Source organism: Chlorocebus sabaeus, chromosome 12 (genome assembly GCF_047675955.1).
Source record: "Chlorocebus sabaeus isolate Y175 chromosome 12, mChlSab1.0.hap1, whole genome shotgun sequence".
In the NCBI taxonomy this organism is placed as follows: Eukaryota; Metazoa; Chordata; class Mammalia; order Primates; family Cercopithecidae; genus Chlorocebus; species Chlorocebus sabaeus.
In genome coordinates, this window is record NC_132915.1 from 7,798,401 (window position 1) to 7,812,558 (window position 14,158).

The following is a 14,158-nucleotide window of genomic DNA, read 5'->3' on the forward strand; positions in this document are numbered from 1 at the left end:
ACTGAGGCTACTTGATTAGTTTGGCTTGGAGTGAAGTACTAAGAATCAGATATGCTGGAATTCAATATTGCTGCCTGATAGTCTAGCAAAAAAAGGTGTGTTGATCCCAAGAAGAAGGAATTCCCAGATGAAGATAGTTAAAAGCATCTTATCTGCCCAAAACGAATGTGCCTGTGGATGGGTTTCAAGTTGTTTCCGAAATTAGCAGTCTTTCAAGGATTATACTTTATTTTTAATTCTTCTCCATTATATTTGCTAGTATTATTTTATTTTTCAACTCATGATTTTCTTTTCTCAATGGTAAATCTGAAGTAGCTGTCCCTTCAAACATTGTTAGTTTTCTTCCATTAAAGGATATTAATAAAGAATTAGAGATAGTGTAGAAGTGAAAACAATGTAGATTCAGAGTTATACATTCATTCATTTGACAAATATTCCTGGAGTCCCTGCTATGAGCCAGTAGATTATTTTAGATGATGCACACACTAATAAATAATGAGACAAAAATCTTGTCTTTATGGAGTTGTCATTCTGAAAGGGGAAGTGGACACAAATGAGATAAATAGGTAAAAGATGTAATAAGTGAGGTTGAGTTAAAGCAAAGCAGTGGGAGTTAAGAGGCATTGAGAGAGTGGCTACAGTTGTGAAAGCTGGCCACAGAAGAGGCTTGTTGTGAACATGATGCTCAAAGGTCAGAATGGTGAAAGGGAGCCCTGCACATACACGGAGGAAAAGCTCAGGCAGAGGGAATAGCAAACGCACTCTCAAGGCAAGTGGCTGCCTGTTAGGTTTAAGGGTTAGCAAAGAAACCAGTGTTGTTGGAGCAAAGCAAGCAAGTAAAAGAGCTAATGTGTGTGAGTGTGCAGTGAAGGGGTAAGGGGGAGCCATAAGGCTTCCATATTTACTCTGAATGGGGTAGGAAGGCCGTGGGAGGCTTAAACAGAGAAGAGAGTGTTGAGTCAGGAACTGTGAAGGATCTGAGCTTTGACCCTACTCACCCACCACGATGACTGACCAAAGGCATACACCATTAATTACTCACAGCAAAGTCAGCAGCTGCAGAAACATCTTGCCCTGGTTCCTACGCCCCAAGCTCTGCAAGAGTGTAGTGAGGATCTCACATCACTTGTATAGGTGGTGGGGTCTACCACAGGGCATCACGGCAGAGGAACCACACAGGTGGCTGTGAGCTTTTATAGTGCTGCTATGTTTGCTTTTTTGCCTTTCCTCTTCTCTGAAGAGAGATGACTTACTACCCTGGAATGTAAGTGGATATCTCTGGGAGGAAAAGAAGAGAGCTTTATCTTTACTACAGTGGATGTCTCTGGGGTGGTAGCTTCTTAAATTTCTCTACAGGGATACACCACCTCTAGCTTCCAAAGCTGTCTGCTATTTAAACTTGTCTTTGCTCAGAAGCCCAATCTTTGCAGGAACAAAAGTGATCCATAGAATTGTCTCCCAACAGTCAACTCTCTCAGCACTACATGACAAATTTTTAATAGCAAGCTCCGTGCTGGATTGAGGACAGACTGAAAGTGGAAGAGGTGAGACAGAGTGGAGAGGGGAGACCAGTTAAGAGGCTACTATAAGGACTCAAGAGCAGGGATGATGGTTTCTTTCAACTTCTCTGTCTGCTGTTCATGTGAGATTGGCCAAGTGTCTTAAGCTCTTTGATCCTCAGTTTCATTATGTGGACCATGTGGACAAGAGTACTTTCTAGGGCTGTTGTAGTTTAAAAAGTAATGGACATAAAGTAATCCCACGTCTAGAACTTAGTATTTCTATTCATATTCATTTAAAGTAACACTACTTATATTTCACTTTGGAAAACAAGCTACATGAAAAATGCTTGAATTGAAAATTAATACTTATTACATGAAATAAACAATACTAGACTTACCCATAATTACTTGATAAATCTTTACCACAATTATGATTCTCTATGAAATCATAATCTATTACTTGTATAATATAAATTTCATAATGAATCTATGAATTTCATAATGAATCTATGAATTCTATGAATCTATGAATTCATATGAATCTATGAATGAAATTCTATAAATCTATGAAATCCATGAATTTCATAATTAATCTATGAATTTTAAATTCATAGATCTCTATAAAGAGTAAATTAAGCAGTTTTCTTTGCAAAAATAATTTCATTTGCATCTGTCTTTATCAGGGAAATGTTCAAGAAAGATAAACCAAAATGTTTTGGTGTATCTTTTAAAAAGAAATGTCTGAACATTTCTTTTGAGGTAATTATATTTCCAAGTTTGAAATATATGATATTTTGAAGGGTTATTTAAGATGGAGTAGAAATGATTCATTTACTCTATGTCTGGAAAGCAACGAATAACAAAGTATAAAAGCAGAGGAGACATATTTCAAAAAGCAGGAAACGGGCACAACACAACCCCAAATATGAATAATGAAGAGTGCCTGCCAACTAGATGCAATGTGGACCAAATTTACAGTAGTTCCTCTTACCAGATGCATTGTGATATACTAGGAATAATGGCAGGTAGAGATCTGAACACCCCATGGTGCTTTCCTGGTGGCCAGTGGACCTGCTACTTGCTCTTAAAGGATGAACTACTAAGAGTTTGAAATGCTGAGGACAAAAGGTATGTCTAGATATGCCTTGGACATCATGCACAGCACAGTGGACCTGGAAATGATCAGACATAACAGCATTTTGTTGAGATGGCTGATACACCTTGTCTTTCCCTTGACACTTACTTTTCACTCTGTTTTCTGAAAATGCAGGTCCAGAAAGAAAATTTTTTCCTCTATGATGAGTACTAGACAGAATAGTGCCACTAGGAGATAGGAGTTTACATGCTGATCCATTAAAACAGACAAAAAGCAAGAACCTAATACCCAAGTAAAATTCCTGCAAGGAAAAATGATTAAGGAACACAGTGCCTCGTTCCAGAAGAGATTACTGCCAAGTATTTGGCCCTCTCTGCCTTGACAAATAGAAACAAAGCCCAGTGATTAGTGAGACCATCTGGCATTGGCACTCTTGCACACCCATGCAGAGCTCTTGATGGGACCCATCTACCTTTGAGTGGGGCCCCACCAACCCAGTGTCCTGGAGACCCTTCAACTGGTCACCCATGCCACCTTCCCTGTGAGCCCCACTTTGCCATTTGAGTTACAGGTCTTGGTAACATCCTTCCCAACTTCCCATTTGCCAATTCGACCCTGTGGCAAAATGCACGACCTCTGGCCAGAGGACCCTGCTGCACTTTGAGACCCATAAGCTCCCAGCATTGGCTAAAAATTATACACCTTTTCAGAGAAAATTATTGTCCTGTTACTGGGCTTTTGTAAATATTGAACACATAATCTATGGTTGTAAAATAATCTTAAAATTCCAAATCCTTATTATATTGTGGGTCTAAAAATAGTCTCAAAATACTGAGTGGGAGCAACTCAGGTGTCTTCTATAGTAAAACAAAAATGATACCCACAAGAGCAGGCATGACTCAGGTTAACTGGGATACTGCAACTTCATGGAAAGATCTCAGGAGTGCCCCTTCACCTCCGCTGCACATCACGCAAGGAGATGCTGCCTCCACTGGCTCAGATATAGAGACCTCCCTTACCGCACTTGGGCCTGCTTCACTGACAGCTCCTCCCAGGTAACTTTTGTTGGGCTGGAACAGGTTGTGCCTGTCCTCCAGCCTAAGAGAGGCCTGTCTCTTACAGAGCATGGTAAGGGATATTCAGCTCCATGGCAGAGCTTCGTAGGGTTCTGATGGCTATACAGGCCACCCAACAAAGGAGCCCTGTTGTGGTTTCATGGCCTCATGGGTTATGGCTCAGCCCCAGACTGACATCAAGCAAGCCACCCTGTGGGGATGAGATATTTACATAAAAATTAGCCCCACTCCTAATAAACGTTTTGTTGCCAATGTAAATAGTCTCTAAAAGAGCTGCTGAGCCAACAAGAGAAAACATAACCAATGAGCAGACTGCTTGCCAAGGAAATGAGGAGACTGAAGTGTCTGCCCCAGAGTGAGCAGATGTGTGACTGTTTGCCTCCTGGATCCACAGGAAGGTGGCCCAGGCAAATCCAGACACTGTGCTAGACTGGGCATCCAGCCACAATGGCCACTGTCCTCAGAAGCTTCTGGATCAGCATAGAAAAGCCATACTCCTTGGCAGACTCTGGCCTAGGCTACAAACACGGCCTAGGCATTCTTGGCAGGTGGATCCCACTGGGCCCCTCTTCCCAGCCTTGGGGCTCATCTGGATGCTGACTGTGGTTGACACTTTCTCCAAGTTCAGCCTCACCATCTCCAATTGTTTCACTGGCCTGGGCCACACTATTCAGGCCCTACAAGATCACGTTTGTTTCCTGATCAGGTTTCCTCAACACATTGCATCTAATGATAGCCAGTCATGGGGCAGGCAGTGGAATCTCTTCGCTCCATGTCACTCTCAAGTTGCAGAGATGAAAAAACATTTTAATGATGTTTACAAACAGGCTTAAGTGGCTGGGAAGAGGAGACTAACCCCAATCTGCAGTACACATCTCAGGTGAGCAATGCCCCAAGAGGGCACTTCTCATCTGTGGCATGTAGTTGGGTGGGCCTGGCTGCCCGTCCTTTACTTGTGTGCCCTCCTACAGTCACTGGCCCTGTGGTTTCCGTGGAAGACCCAGCAGGGGCCTTCTATCCCCTTTGACCCATTTCTAAAGACATATAAATTTTTTAAAATGTTTTTTAAACAACAAAGAGTGAGAGGTTATGGAAACTCATTTAAAAATTTTTTAAAAAGTGAAACCTTTGTGCTAGCCAGTTCTTAAACACGGTGTGTTTTCATACTTAAGTTATATACAAATATTTTCCTGTGAAAATCCTTTGTCTCTCTGACAATTCTTGCAAACAAAAAAATCTAAATAAAAATTTAAAAATAATTTTAAAGAATACGAAGTCTTGGTTAAAGAAGACACACTAATGACAGCAACAACCAACATCAAAGGAAACACAAAACTCCAACTCCTAGAAGGATACAGGGGAGAGAAAAAGACGTTAATTATCTTTGTTTTGTCAAACTGCGTGCTCTGTAAAGCTTTTTCCTCGTTCCCATGCCTCCAAAACAAAACCCAAAAACCTTGCCACACTGCCTATCCCAGCACTGGTGAGTGCTGTAGGTTCAGACTGACTGCTGAGCCTATACTCACGCTTGCCACCCTGACCCTGAGAGACAGTCTCGGCTGCCACCAGAACACCTCCAAATGACATCTACACTCCAAAGGCTGCTAAACTGATGTCATAGACAAACAAAACTGTGAAAACGACTGCCTCAGGCAGTTCCTCTAAAGCCAGAGACTAAATTATTCAGATGAAACTAAAAAGCCCAGGATAAGAGTCCCCGTGATAAAAGGCTCCATTCAAAACCCTGTTAACTTGACTACTTCATTAATAAATGTCTTACTTGGGGTGCCCTGACATCACAGACTCTTTATTTCCAAGCAGAGGAACCATGTGTGCCCCTTGGGATTACGCTTCTCCCGTATGAATCTGATTTTCATGACAAGGCTTCAGCCCTGGCAGACATACATGACAGCTTCATCTTACTGGTCAGAGCTCACTTGCCTCAGGCCAAGCAAAAAAGGTTCACATAAAAACTTTTCTTTTTAAGCTCTTAACTCTCTAAAGTAAAGCCAGATAGTCCAGGAGACATCTTCCTGGTTTGGTAGACACTGTATTGAGACAGAGCTCATACTGAGACCCAGTCCTCCAGGTGGGCCCCATCATCCTGCGTAGAGGGACTGTGATCCCAGTATGGGTCTTTTGGTCCTCTGTTGGCTCTAACAAATTACCTAGCCCTTGACAGAGCCCCTCAAAGTCTAACCTATTCCAGTCCATGATAAATAGCCCATGTTTCTCACTTCAGTCCTAAAAAATCCAGGAGTTGAGTGGAAGTGGTGAGGCCAGAACCCTCTGTGTCATCTCTCAGGTCCCACGTGGGTAGTCACAGCAGACTTGGGGGCCCTGCCCTGCCCTGTGCACATCAGACTAGGGGGCCTGCCAGGACATGGTAGGCTCTTCAGGGAGCTGCAGTCAAGGACTCAGGCCTCCTGCCCAGCCATGCTGTCATTCATAGCTGTATTTCCAGCCCGAGTGACTATATATGGAGGCCAGCTGCAGAGGCATCCTCAGGCACTTTGAACAAGACCTTCTGAGGCGAGGGGTGACCTGAAAGACACTTGCCCTACTCCAACTCAGAACTCAGTGCTCTTCTGCTCCTAGGCTTTCTCCAGTCCCTGCTCTCAGCCCCCGGGGCCCACAAAACTGCAGAAGCCTTTTGTGTGGGGCTCCCTCTAAAGTGAGATGTCCCCCAGACCCTCATGTCTGGGCTGGTCCACCTGACCGTCTACCCACAAGCTGTTCTATGGGAGGTAAAGAGAACAAGGGGAGGATCAGTGCCTTTCCTGATTTAGCCTCTTGCATGGAAAATTCCAGAGTCTTAAAAAAACTCAGTTGAAAGATGCAAAGTCAACATACAAAAACCAGTCATCTCTGTATATACTAGCAGTGGAAAAATTGGAAACCAAAATTAAAAGCATCATACCATTTACAGTTACTAAAAAACTCAAAAAGAACATAGCTAAAAGGTATATTCCAACAAAGCCTTCTCGGATTCTGTTTACTGAAAACTACAAAATATAAATGAAACAAATCAAAGAGTAAATAAATGGACAAACATTCTGTGTTTATCTTCATAGCAAAGGTGTTAGTTCTTCCCAAATCTGTAAGTCTAATGTAATTCTTATCCAAATCCCAACAGAATTATCTGTAGATATAGAAAAGCTGATTAGAAAATTTATGTGGAGAAGCAAATGAGAGAGATCAAATAGTTTCAGAAAAGACTAATGCAGGAAGGATAACACTATGCAATTTTTTTATTGTGGTAAAATATAACATAAAATTTGCCATTTTAACTATTTTAAGTGTATAACTCAGTGGCATCAATTATATTCGCAGTGTTGTACATTTATCAATACTATCTACAGTTATTTCAAAACATTTTCATCACTCTAACAGAAACTTTGCACCCATTAACTGATAAATCTCCATTTCTCCCTATCACAGCCCCTGGTAATCTATAATCTGCTTTCTTTATCTATGAATTTGCCTATTCTAGGTACCTTATATAAGTGAAATCATATAATATTTCTTCTTTTACATTTGGCTTTTTTAACTTAGAATAAGATTTTCAAAGTTCACCTATGTTGTAGCATGTGTTAGAATTTCATTTTTAAGGCTGAGTAATATTCCATTGCATGAATAGATTGCATTTTGTTTATCTATACATCTGTTAATGGACACTTGGGTTCTTTTCACATTTTGACTCTTGTGAATAACACTGCTTTGAACGTGGTGTACAAGTATCTATTTGAGTCTCTATTTTTAGATCTTTTGGTTATATAAGTAGACAAGGAATTGGTAGGTCACATGGTAATTCTATGTTTAACTTTTTGAGAAACTGCCAAATTGTTTTCCACAGTGCCTGTACGACTTTACGTTTCAATCAGAAATGTATAAGAACTTCAATTTTATTATATCTTTGTCAATGCTTATTTTCTGCTTTTGCTTTGTTTTATTATAGTTGTCTTAGTAGTTGTGGAGTGGTATTTCATGATTTTAATTTGTATTTTCCTAATGACTAATGAAATTGGCAATCTTTTGTTTGCTTATGAGCCATTTATATCTTCTTTGGAAAAATTCTATTCAAGTCCTTTGCCCAATTTTTAATTGAACTGTTTGCTTTTTGGCTGTTGAGTAGTAAGAGATTTTATATATTTTTGGTATTAGGTCCTTATCAGATATATGGATTGCAAATAGTTTTTTCCATTCTATGGTTCGTCGTCTCACTCTCTTCATAGTGTCCTTTGAGTCACATAGATTTTTAATTTTAATGAAGTTTCATTTATCTTTTTTTCTTTTGTTGTCTATACCTTTGATGTATTTAAGAAAACATTGCCAAATCCAAGATCATGAAGGTTTGCCCTTGTTTTATTCGAGTTTTATAATTTTAGCTCTTTAATTGAGGTCTTTTTATTTCATTTTGAGCCATTTTTTGTATATAGATTAAGGTAAGGGTCAAACTTTATTCTTTTGCATGTGGATATCCATTTTTCTAGAATTATTTCTAGAAGACACTGTTCTTTTTCCATTGAATGGTTTTGGTATACTTGTTAAAAGTCAATTGCACTTTTTTTTTTTTTTTTTTTAAAGACAGGGTTTCATTCTGTCAACTTAGGCTGGAGTGCAGTGGCGCAATCACAGCTCACTGCAGCCTCTGGTTCCTGGGTTCAAACAATCCTCCCTCCTCACCCTCCCAAGTATCTGGGACTATAGGCATGTACCAACAAGCCTGGCTAATTTTTGTATTTTCTTTCTTTTTTTTTAATTGTAGAGAAAAGGTTTTAACTTGTTGCCCAGGCTGGTCTTGAGCTCCTGGGCTCAAGATATTTGCCCTCCTTGGCCCCTTGAAGTGCTGGGATTACAGGTATAAGCCACTGCACCCAGACTGAACATCTTTTAATGGTCATTATAGCTTAGTTTTGTCAATTTTATTGATCTTTTCAAAGTACTAATTTCTAGTATTGTTTATTGTATGTATTGTTTTCTTACTCTTTATATCATTTCTACTATAATCTGTATTGTTTCTTTTTATTTTGATTTAAGTTTGTATTTATTTTTATACTTAAGGTGACAGTCCAGATTACTGATTTGAGATCTTTCTTCTTTTCTTAATATAAGTGCTTTGGGCTATACATTTCTCTCTAAGCACTGCTTTAGCTGCACTCCAAAATAAGGATTAACTGCTTTCATTTACATCCCAAAATTTGGCATTTTGTGTTCTTCATTCATATCAAAGTATTTACTAAGTTTCTTTTTAAAACTTCCTTCTTAATCACGGGTTATTTAGTAGTGGGTTTTTAATTTTCACATATTTGTAATTTTAAAAAAATTCCTATTTATTTCCAGCTTTATTCCACGTGATCAGAGGAGACACTTTATATAATTTCAGCCTTTTTAAATGTACTGAGACTTGTTTTGTGGCCTAGCACATGGTCTGTTCTGGAAAATGCTCCATGCACACTGAGGAGAATATCTATTTTCCTGCTGTTAGGTAGACGGTTTTTAAAATGTCTGTTAAATGTTGTCGGTGCCCAGTGTTGTTCAAGTCTTCTATTTTCTTCTATTTTTGTCAAATCATTCTATTATTAAAAATATGATGTTGAAGTTACTAACTAGTATTGTTGAATTGTCTGTTTGTGTCTTCAACTGTATCATTTTTCTCTGTGTATTATGGGGCTCCATTTTTAGGTTCATATATACTTATAATTGCTATAATTTCTTGATGTACAAATACTTTTATTATCATAAACTACCTATCTTTATGTCTATTGACATCTTTTGTATAAACTCTAATTGTCTGATATGTATAGCTATTCTAGCATTCTTACAGTTAAAGGTTGCCTAATGTATTTTTCCACTTTTTTACTTTCAACTTGTATGTCTTTGAATCTAGTCTGTGTCTCTTATAGACAACATATAGTTGGATCATTTTTATTTTGTTCTATTGTATCTAATCTTCTCATCTCTGACCATTTAGACTTAATGTACCTTTTAAAGTATGTTTTGTGTCTGTCGCTGTGTCATTTGGTTTCTCTGTGTAATATGTAATTTTTGTTCATTTAATACTCCATTACTATATTCTTTTGTATTAAATCAATATTTTCTACTCTATGATTTTAATTCTTCTGGTTTTTCTTTTACTACATTTTTCAATTTATATTCTTCATGGTTGCCTTGGTGATCACAATTAACTTCTTAATTTGTAACATTTTTGTTTTCATTAATGCTGACATAATATTATTGGTATATAGCAGCTTCGCTCTTATGAAGCACTATTCTTTCCTTCCTCTTGTGGCACCATTATTATACAAATGACCTCTTTGTACATGATAGGTCCATCAATTTTTTGTAATTATTACTTTATTCAGTTGTCTTTTCAATCAGGTAGAAAAATAAAAGTTACAAAGGAAAACAGAAATCTGTTTATACTGTCTTTTGTATTTACCTATATAGTTACCTTTACCAGTATTCTTTATTTTTTATGTGGCTTTGAGTTACTGGCTAGTGTCTTTTCCTTTGAGCTAGAAGGACTCTCTTCAGTATTCTTGTAAAGCAGGTGGTCTAATGATAAATTCTCCAGTGTTTGTTTATCTGAGACTATCATAATCTCTCTTGTGTTTTTGAAAGGTTTTTTTGATGAATATAGAATTGTTGTTGACAGCGTTTTTCTTTTAGTGCTTTCACTATGTCATCGACTGCTTTCTGGACTCCATAATTTTGAATGCATAATCAGTGTTAATCTCATTAAGGAGCCTCATGGTCCTATTTTGTTCTCCTCAGTTTACCTGTTACCACAGGGGCCCCCTCTAGTTACCACTTGTCATGCCTAAAGGGCCGTGTGGGGTTTCTCCAGGCTAGACCACCAATGTCGTTCTGTGAGGGAGGGGAATCTTAGGCCTGTGGAGATAAAGAGACTTCCCTAACTTGGGGCTTGCTGGTAGGATCCTCTTTGTCTGGGGCATGGAGAATGCATCTGTGCTCTTGTGCTTGTTCTGGCAGAATACTCCCTGGTGGTGCCCCTTGGCTACTCTGATGTCTCTGGGTGGTGGAGTGGCATCTCAGGCCTGTGAAGACAAAGCAGCTTCCTGGGCTAGGCACTTGTTGTAGTGTGGTTTCTCTTTCTAGTGCCGTCTGGGCACACTGTATCTCTCAGTGGTAGAGGGGAGCCCCAGGTTCAGTGGTAAAAAACACCACCCCGGCTGCTTAATGTTAGCAGTGGTGCTGGACTGACTTGCCGTTGTATTCAGGATTGCCATTCAGTTTTAGGAGAAATACGCAAATGGGGCTACCTTCATATTGGTAAGAAACACCAGGGTTGGACAGCCTTTGTTCTTGTGTTGGGTGAGGAGATGAGAGACCTCAGTTGTCCTGTTTCTCCTTCAGTCCTGGCATTCATTCAAAGCAGTTCACCTTCCTCTTTCTACCCCTCAGAAATCACATGTAGTCACTTCTTGCATTATTTCCAGGGCATACAGTTGTAACTGCTGGAGAGAAGAGGGTAAAGGAGTCTTCAGAATCTTATCTTATCCAGAATGGAAGTACCCCAACTGATTATTGACACTGGTGCTAAAGCAATTCAATAAAGAAAGGGATGCTTATTCAACAAATGATGTTGGAGCAATAGGACCCATATGTATAAAAAGGAAGCCTCCAACTAAACTTTGCATCCTATATAAGTATTAACTCACTATGGATCACAGACTCAAATTAAAATATAAAACTCTCAGTTTTGCAAGAAAGATAAAAGAAAAATTGGGGAATTTGTAAAAATAAATGAAGAGTACTTGAACTTGACTCCATATGTGTGATTCATATAAAAATATGGCAAATTGATCTCATCTAAATTAGTAACTTTTGCTCAGTGATAGCCCATGTTAAAAGGACGAAGAGACAAATTACAGATAGGAAATACTCGTAAGCCACATATCTGACCAAGAACTAGTATATAAAATACATTTGGATGTATTTTATACATTTTATACAAACTGTACTCTTTGGCATTTATTCCGGAGTAATGAAACTTTATGTCTACATGAAACCTGTGCATGACTTCTTAAAGAAGCTTTGTGCAAAATAGCCAAATCCAGAAACAACCTGAATGTCATCAGTGGATGAATGATCAAATCATGACTCATGTATACCTTGGGATCATAGTCAACAATAAAAAGGAACAAATCATGAATACACAACTTGGAATAATCTTCTGGGAATTATGCTTTGTAAAGAAAGCCAATCCCAAGAGGTTACATACTGTGTGATTTCATCTATTTAGCATTTTTGAAATAATAAAATGTTATGATTGGAGAAGAGATCAATGGCTTCTAGGGTTTAGGGGTGGGTGGGGGTGGGGGTAGACATGAGAGAGGTAAGCATTATTATCCAAAGGCAACACAAGGAATCCTGTGTTGCTGAAACTTTATCGCAACTGTAGTGGTGGACACACAAACCTGCACATGTAATAAAATTGTGTAGAAGTAAACACATACACGTATGCACACGGGTAGTACGAATAATACTAGGACAATCTGATCAGTGGATTCTATCAATATACTCTTTGTGATATTTTACCCTGATATTTTGAAATGTTAACATTGTGAACAACTAGGATAAAAATGTATGGGACCTCCATTATTTCTTCACTTAATCACCGTAAGTGAGCTTTTCATCTCTCTGGAATTTGACCTCAGAGGTCCTGGTTGGCTAATACAGATGTTTTGTGTATTTTCACCTAGCTCTTCTAGTTGCTCTCAGTGAAAGTATTGGTTTACTGTAAGTTACTCTATTATAGTCCTGTTTGATTGATTTTTGCAAGATGATTAAAATAGAAAACTTTAAAAATGGCACTGTTTAGATGAAAATCTGTTTTTGCAAAATGGCTCATTGTCTAAGAAGTAAAGCTACCTGGTTTCATTAGCCTCATCTCCCCATAATATTTGAGGCTTTATAACATAGATGAAATAAGGCATAAGGATTATAAACATTATTTTATCTTTGCCTAATTATGTTCAAACTTCTAGCACACAAAGGACACACCACACCGCTTAAATGAGATCATTTCCAAAGTCCCTTGGAGTCTTGTTCCAGTTTACAATGGGATAAGATCAAACGGGCCTTCACATGATTGATTTTAGGTTTTTTCTTTAAAAACAATAATCAAAGTATCTACTCTTTAAGACACACACACACATGCAGGCATGCACACACAATTTACCCACTGACAAATATTTTTATGTGAATAACTTGTTATTGTAGTTTTTTCAAATGACACATTCAGCAACCATATTTAAGCAAATGCAGAAGACTTAATTTAACTGCACCATCTGTCCGTACAACTTTGAATAAATTTCATTTGTTCAAAATATCTTTAAATATAGATTATTTTAAACATAGATTATTTGTCAGGATTAACCCATTCCTCTGGTCTTTCCGCTCACATAAATTAAAATTTCTCGCACATTCTCGTGTAATATTTGTGAGAAGAAGAAGTATAATTTACCTCCTGTTGTTTGACAGCCTCTTTCCCCCAGATGCTAACTAGATGGAGGTCAGAGTGAACACATTCTATTTGTACTCATGGGCAACCCATCCTACAAGTTTCACTTCACAAAACCCTGCATAGAATCATCCAGCAAAGGCAGAGCTAAAAAGATCTGATTGTCATGATAAGTCTAGGAAGATTGGCCAAGAAAATTTGGGTTAGGCTATTATGAAAATGCACCATAGAGTTCTCTTATGTACAAGAGAGTATAAAAGCAAAACTTACCATTTTCTTCCTTGCAGCATAAAGCTGGGTGTTTAAACAAAACAGTGGGAGGGAATTCCAAATATATTCTACTTGAGTTAATTGTTTAATAATGGGCCAAGAAGTATTCTATTTTGCTTCCAAATATTTAAATTAGAAAAAAAAAAAAAACTCTTTCAACTATTTAACAAGCATTTTACTAAGAATAGTATGTAATTCAAACTATGAAACAACTCTAAGGAGCCAGATGACAATAGCAACAGTGAAGGCTGAATGAATGTGCTACATGAATCAGTACCAAGTAACATTTGGGGGAAACAAATAAAATGTGTTCAAAGAGCATGCACTTCCTAAAATAAAAGGATTTCATGGAAACATAGCAGCTGATCTATCTGTACCATATAATCTGTTTAACATTAGTGCAGGACTTTTGCAATCACTAATGTTTAAGGGTCTATAAAATAGCCAATGAACTGTTTGCATTGGGAAAACATAGGGTATTGATCCAGGGCTTGGGGTTTCTGGTCAGACCTCCTGGGTCCAAGTGCTGTCACTAACATGGTTTCCTTGCGAGAAGGGCTGCTTCTCTTCCTGACCCGTAGATTCCCCATCTGTAAGACGAGGAATCTTATGAAATCTTTATGAAAAGTCAGTGAGATGGCTGGGTGCAGTGGCTCACGCCTGTAATCCCAGGACTCTGGGAGGCTGGGGCAGGCGGATCACCTGAGGTCGGGAGTTCGAGAGC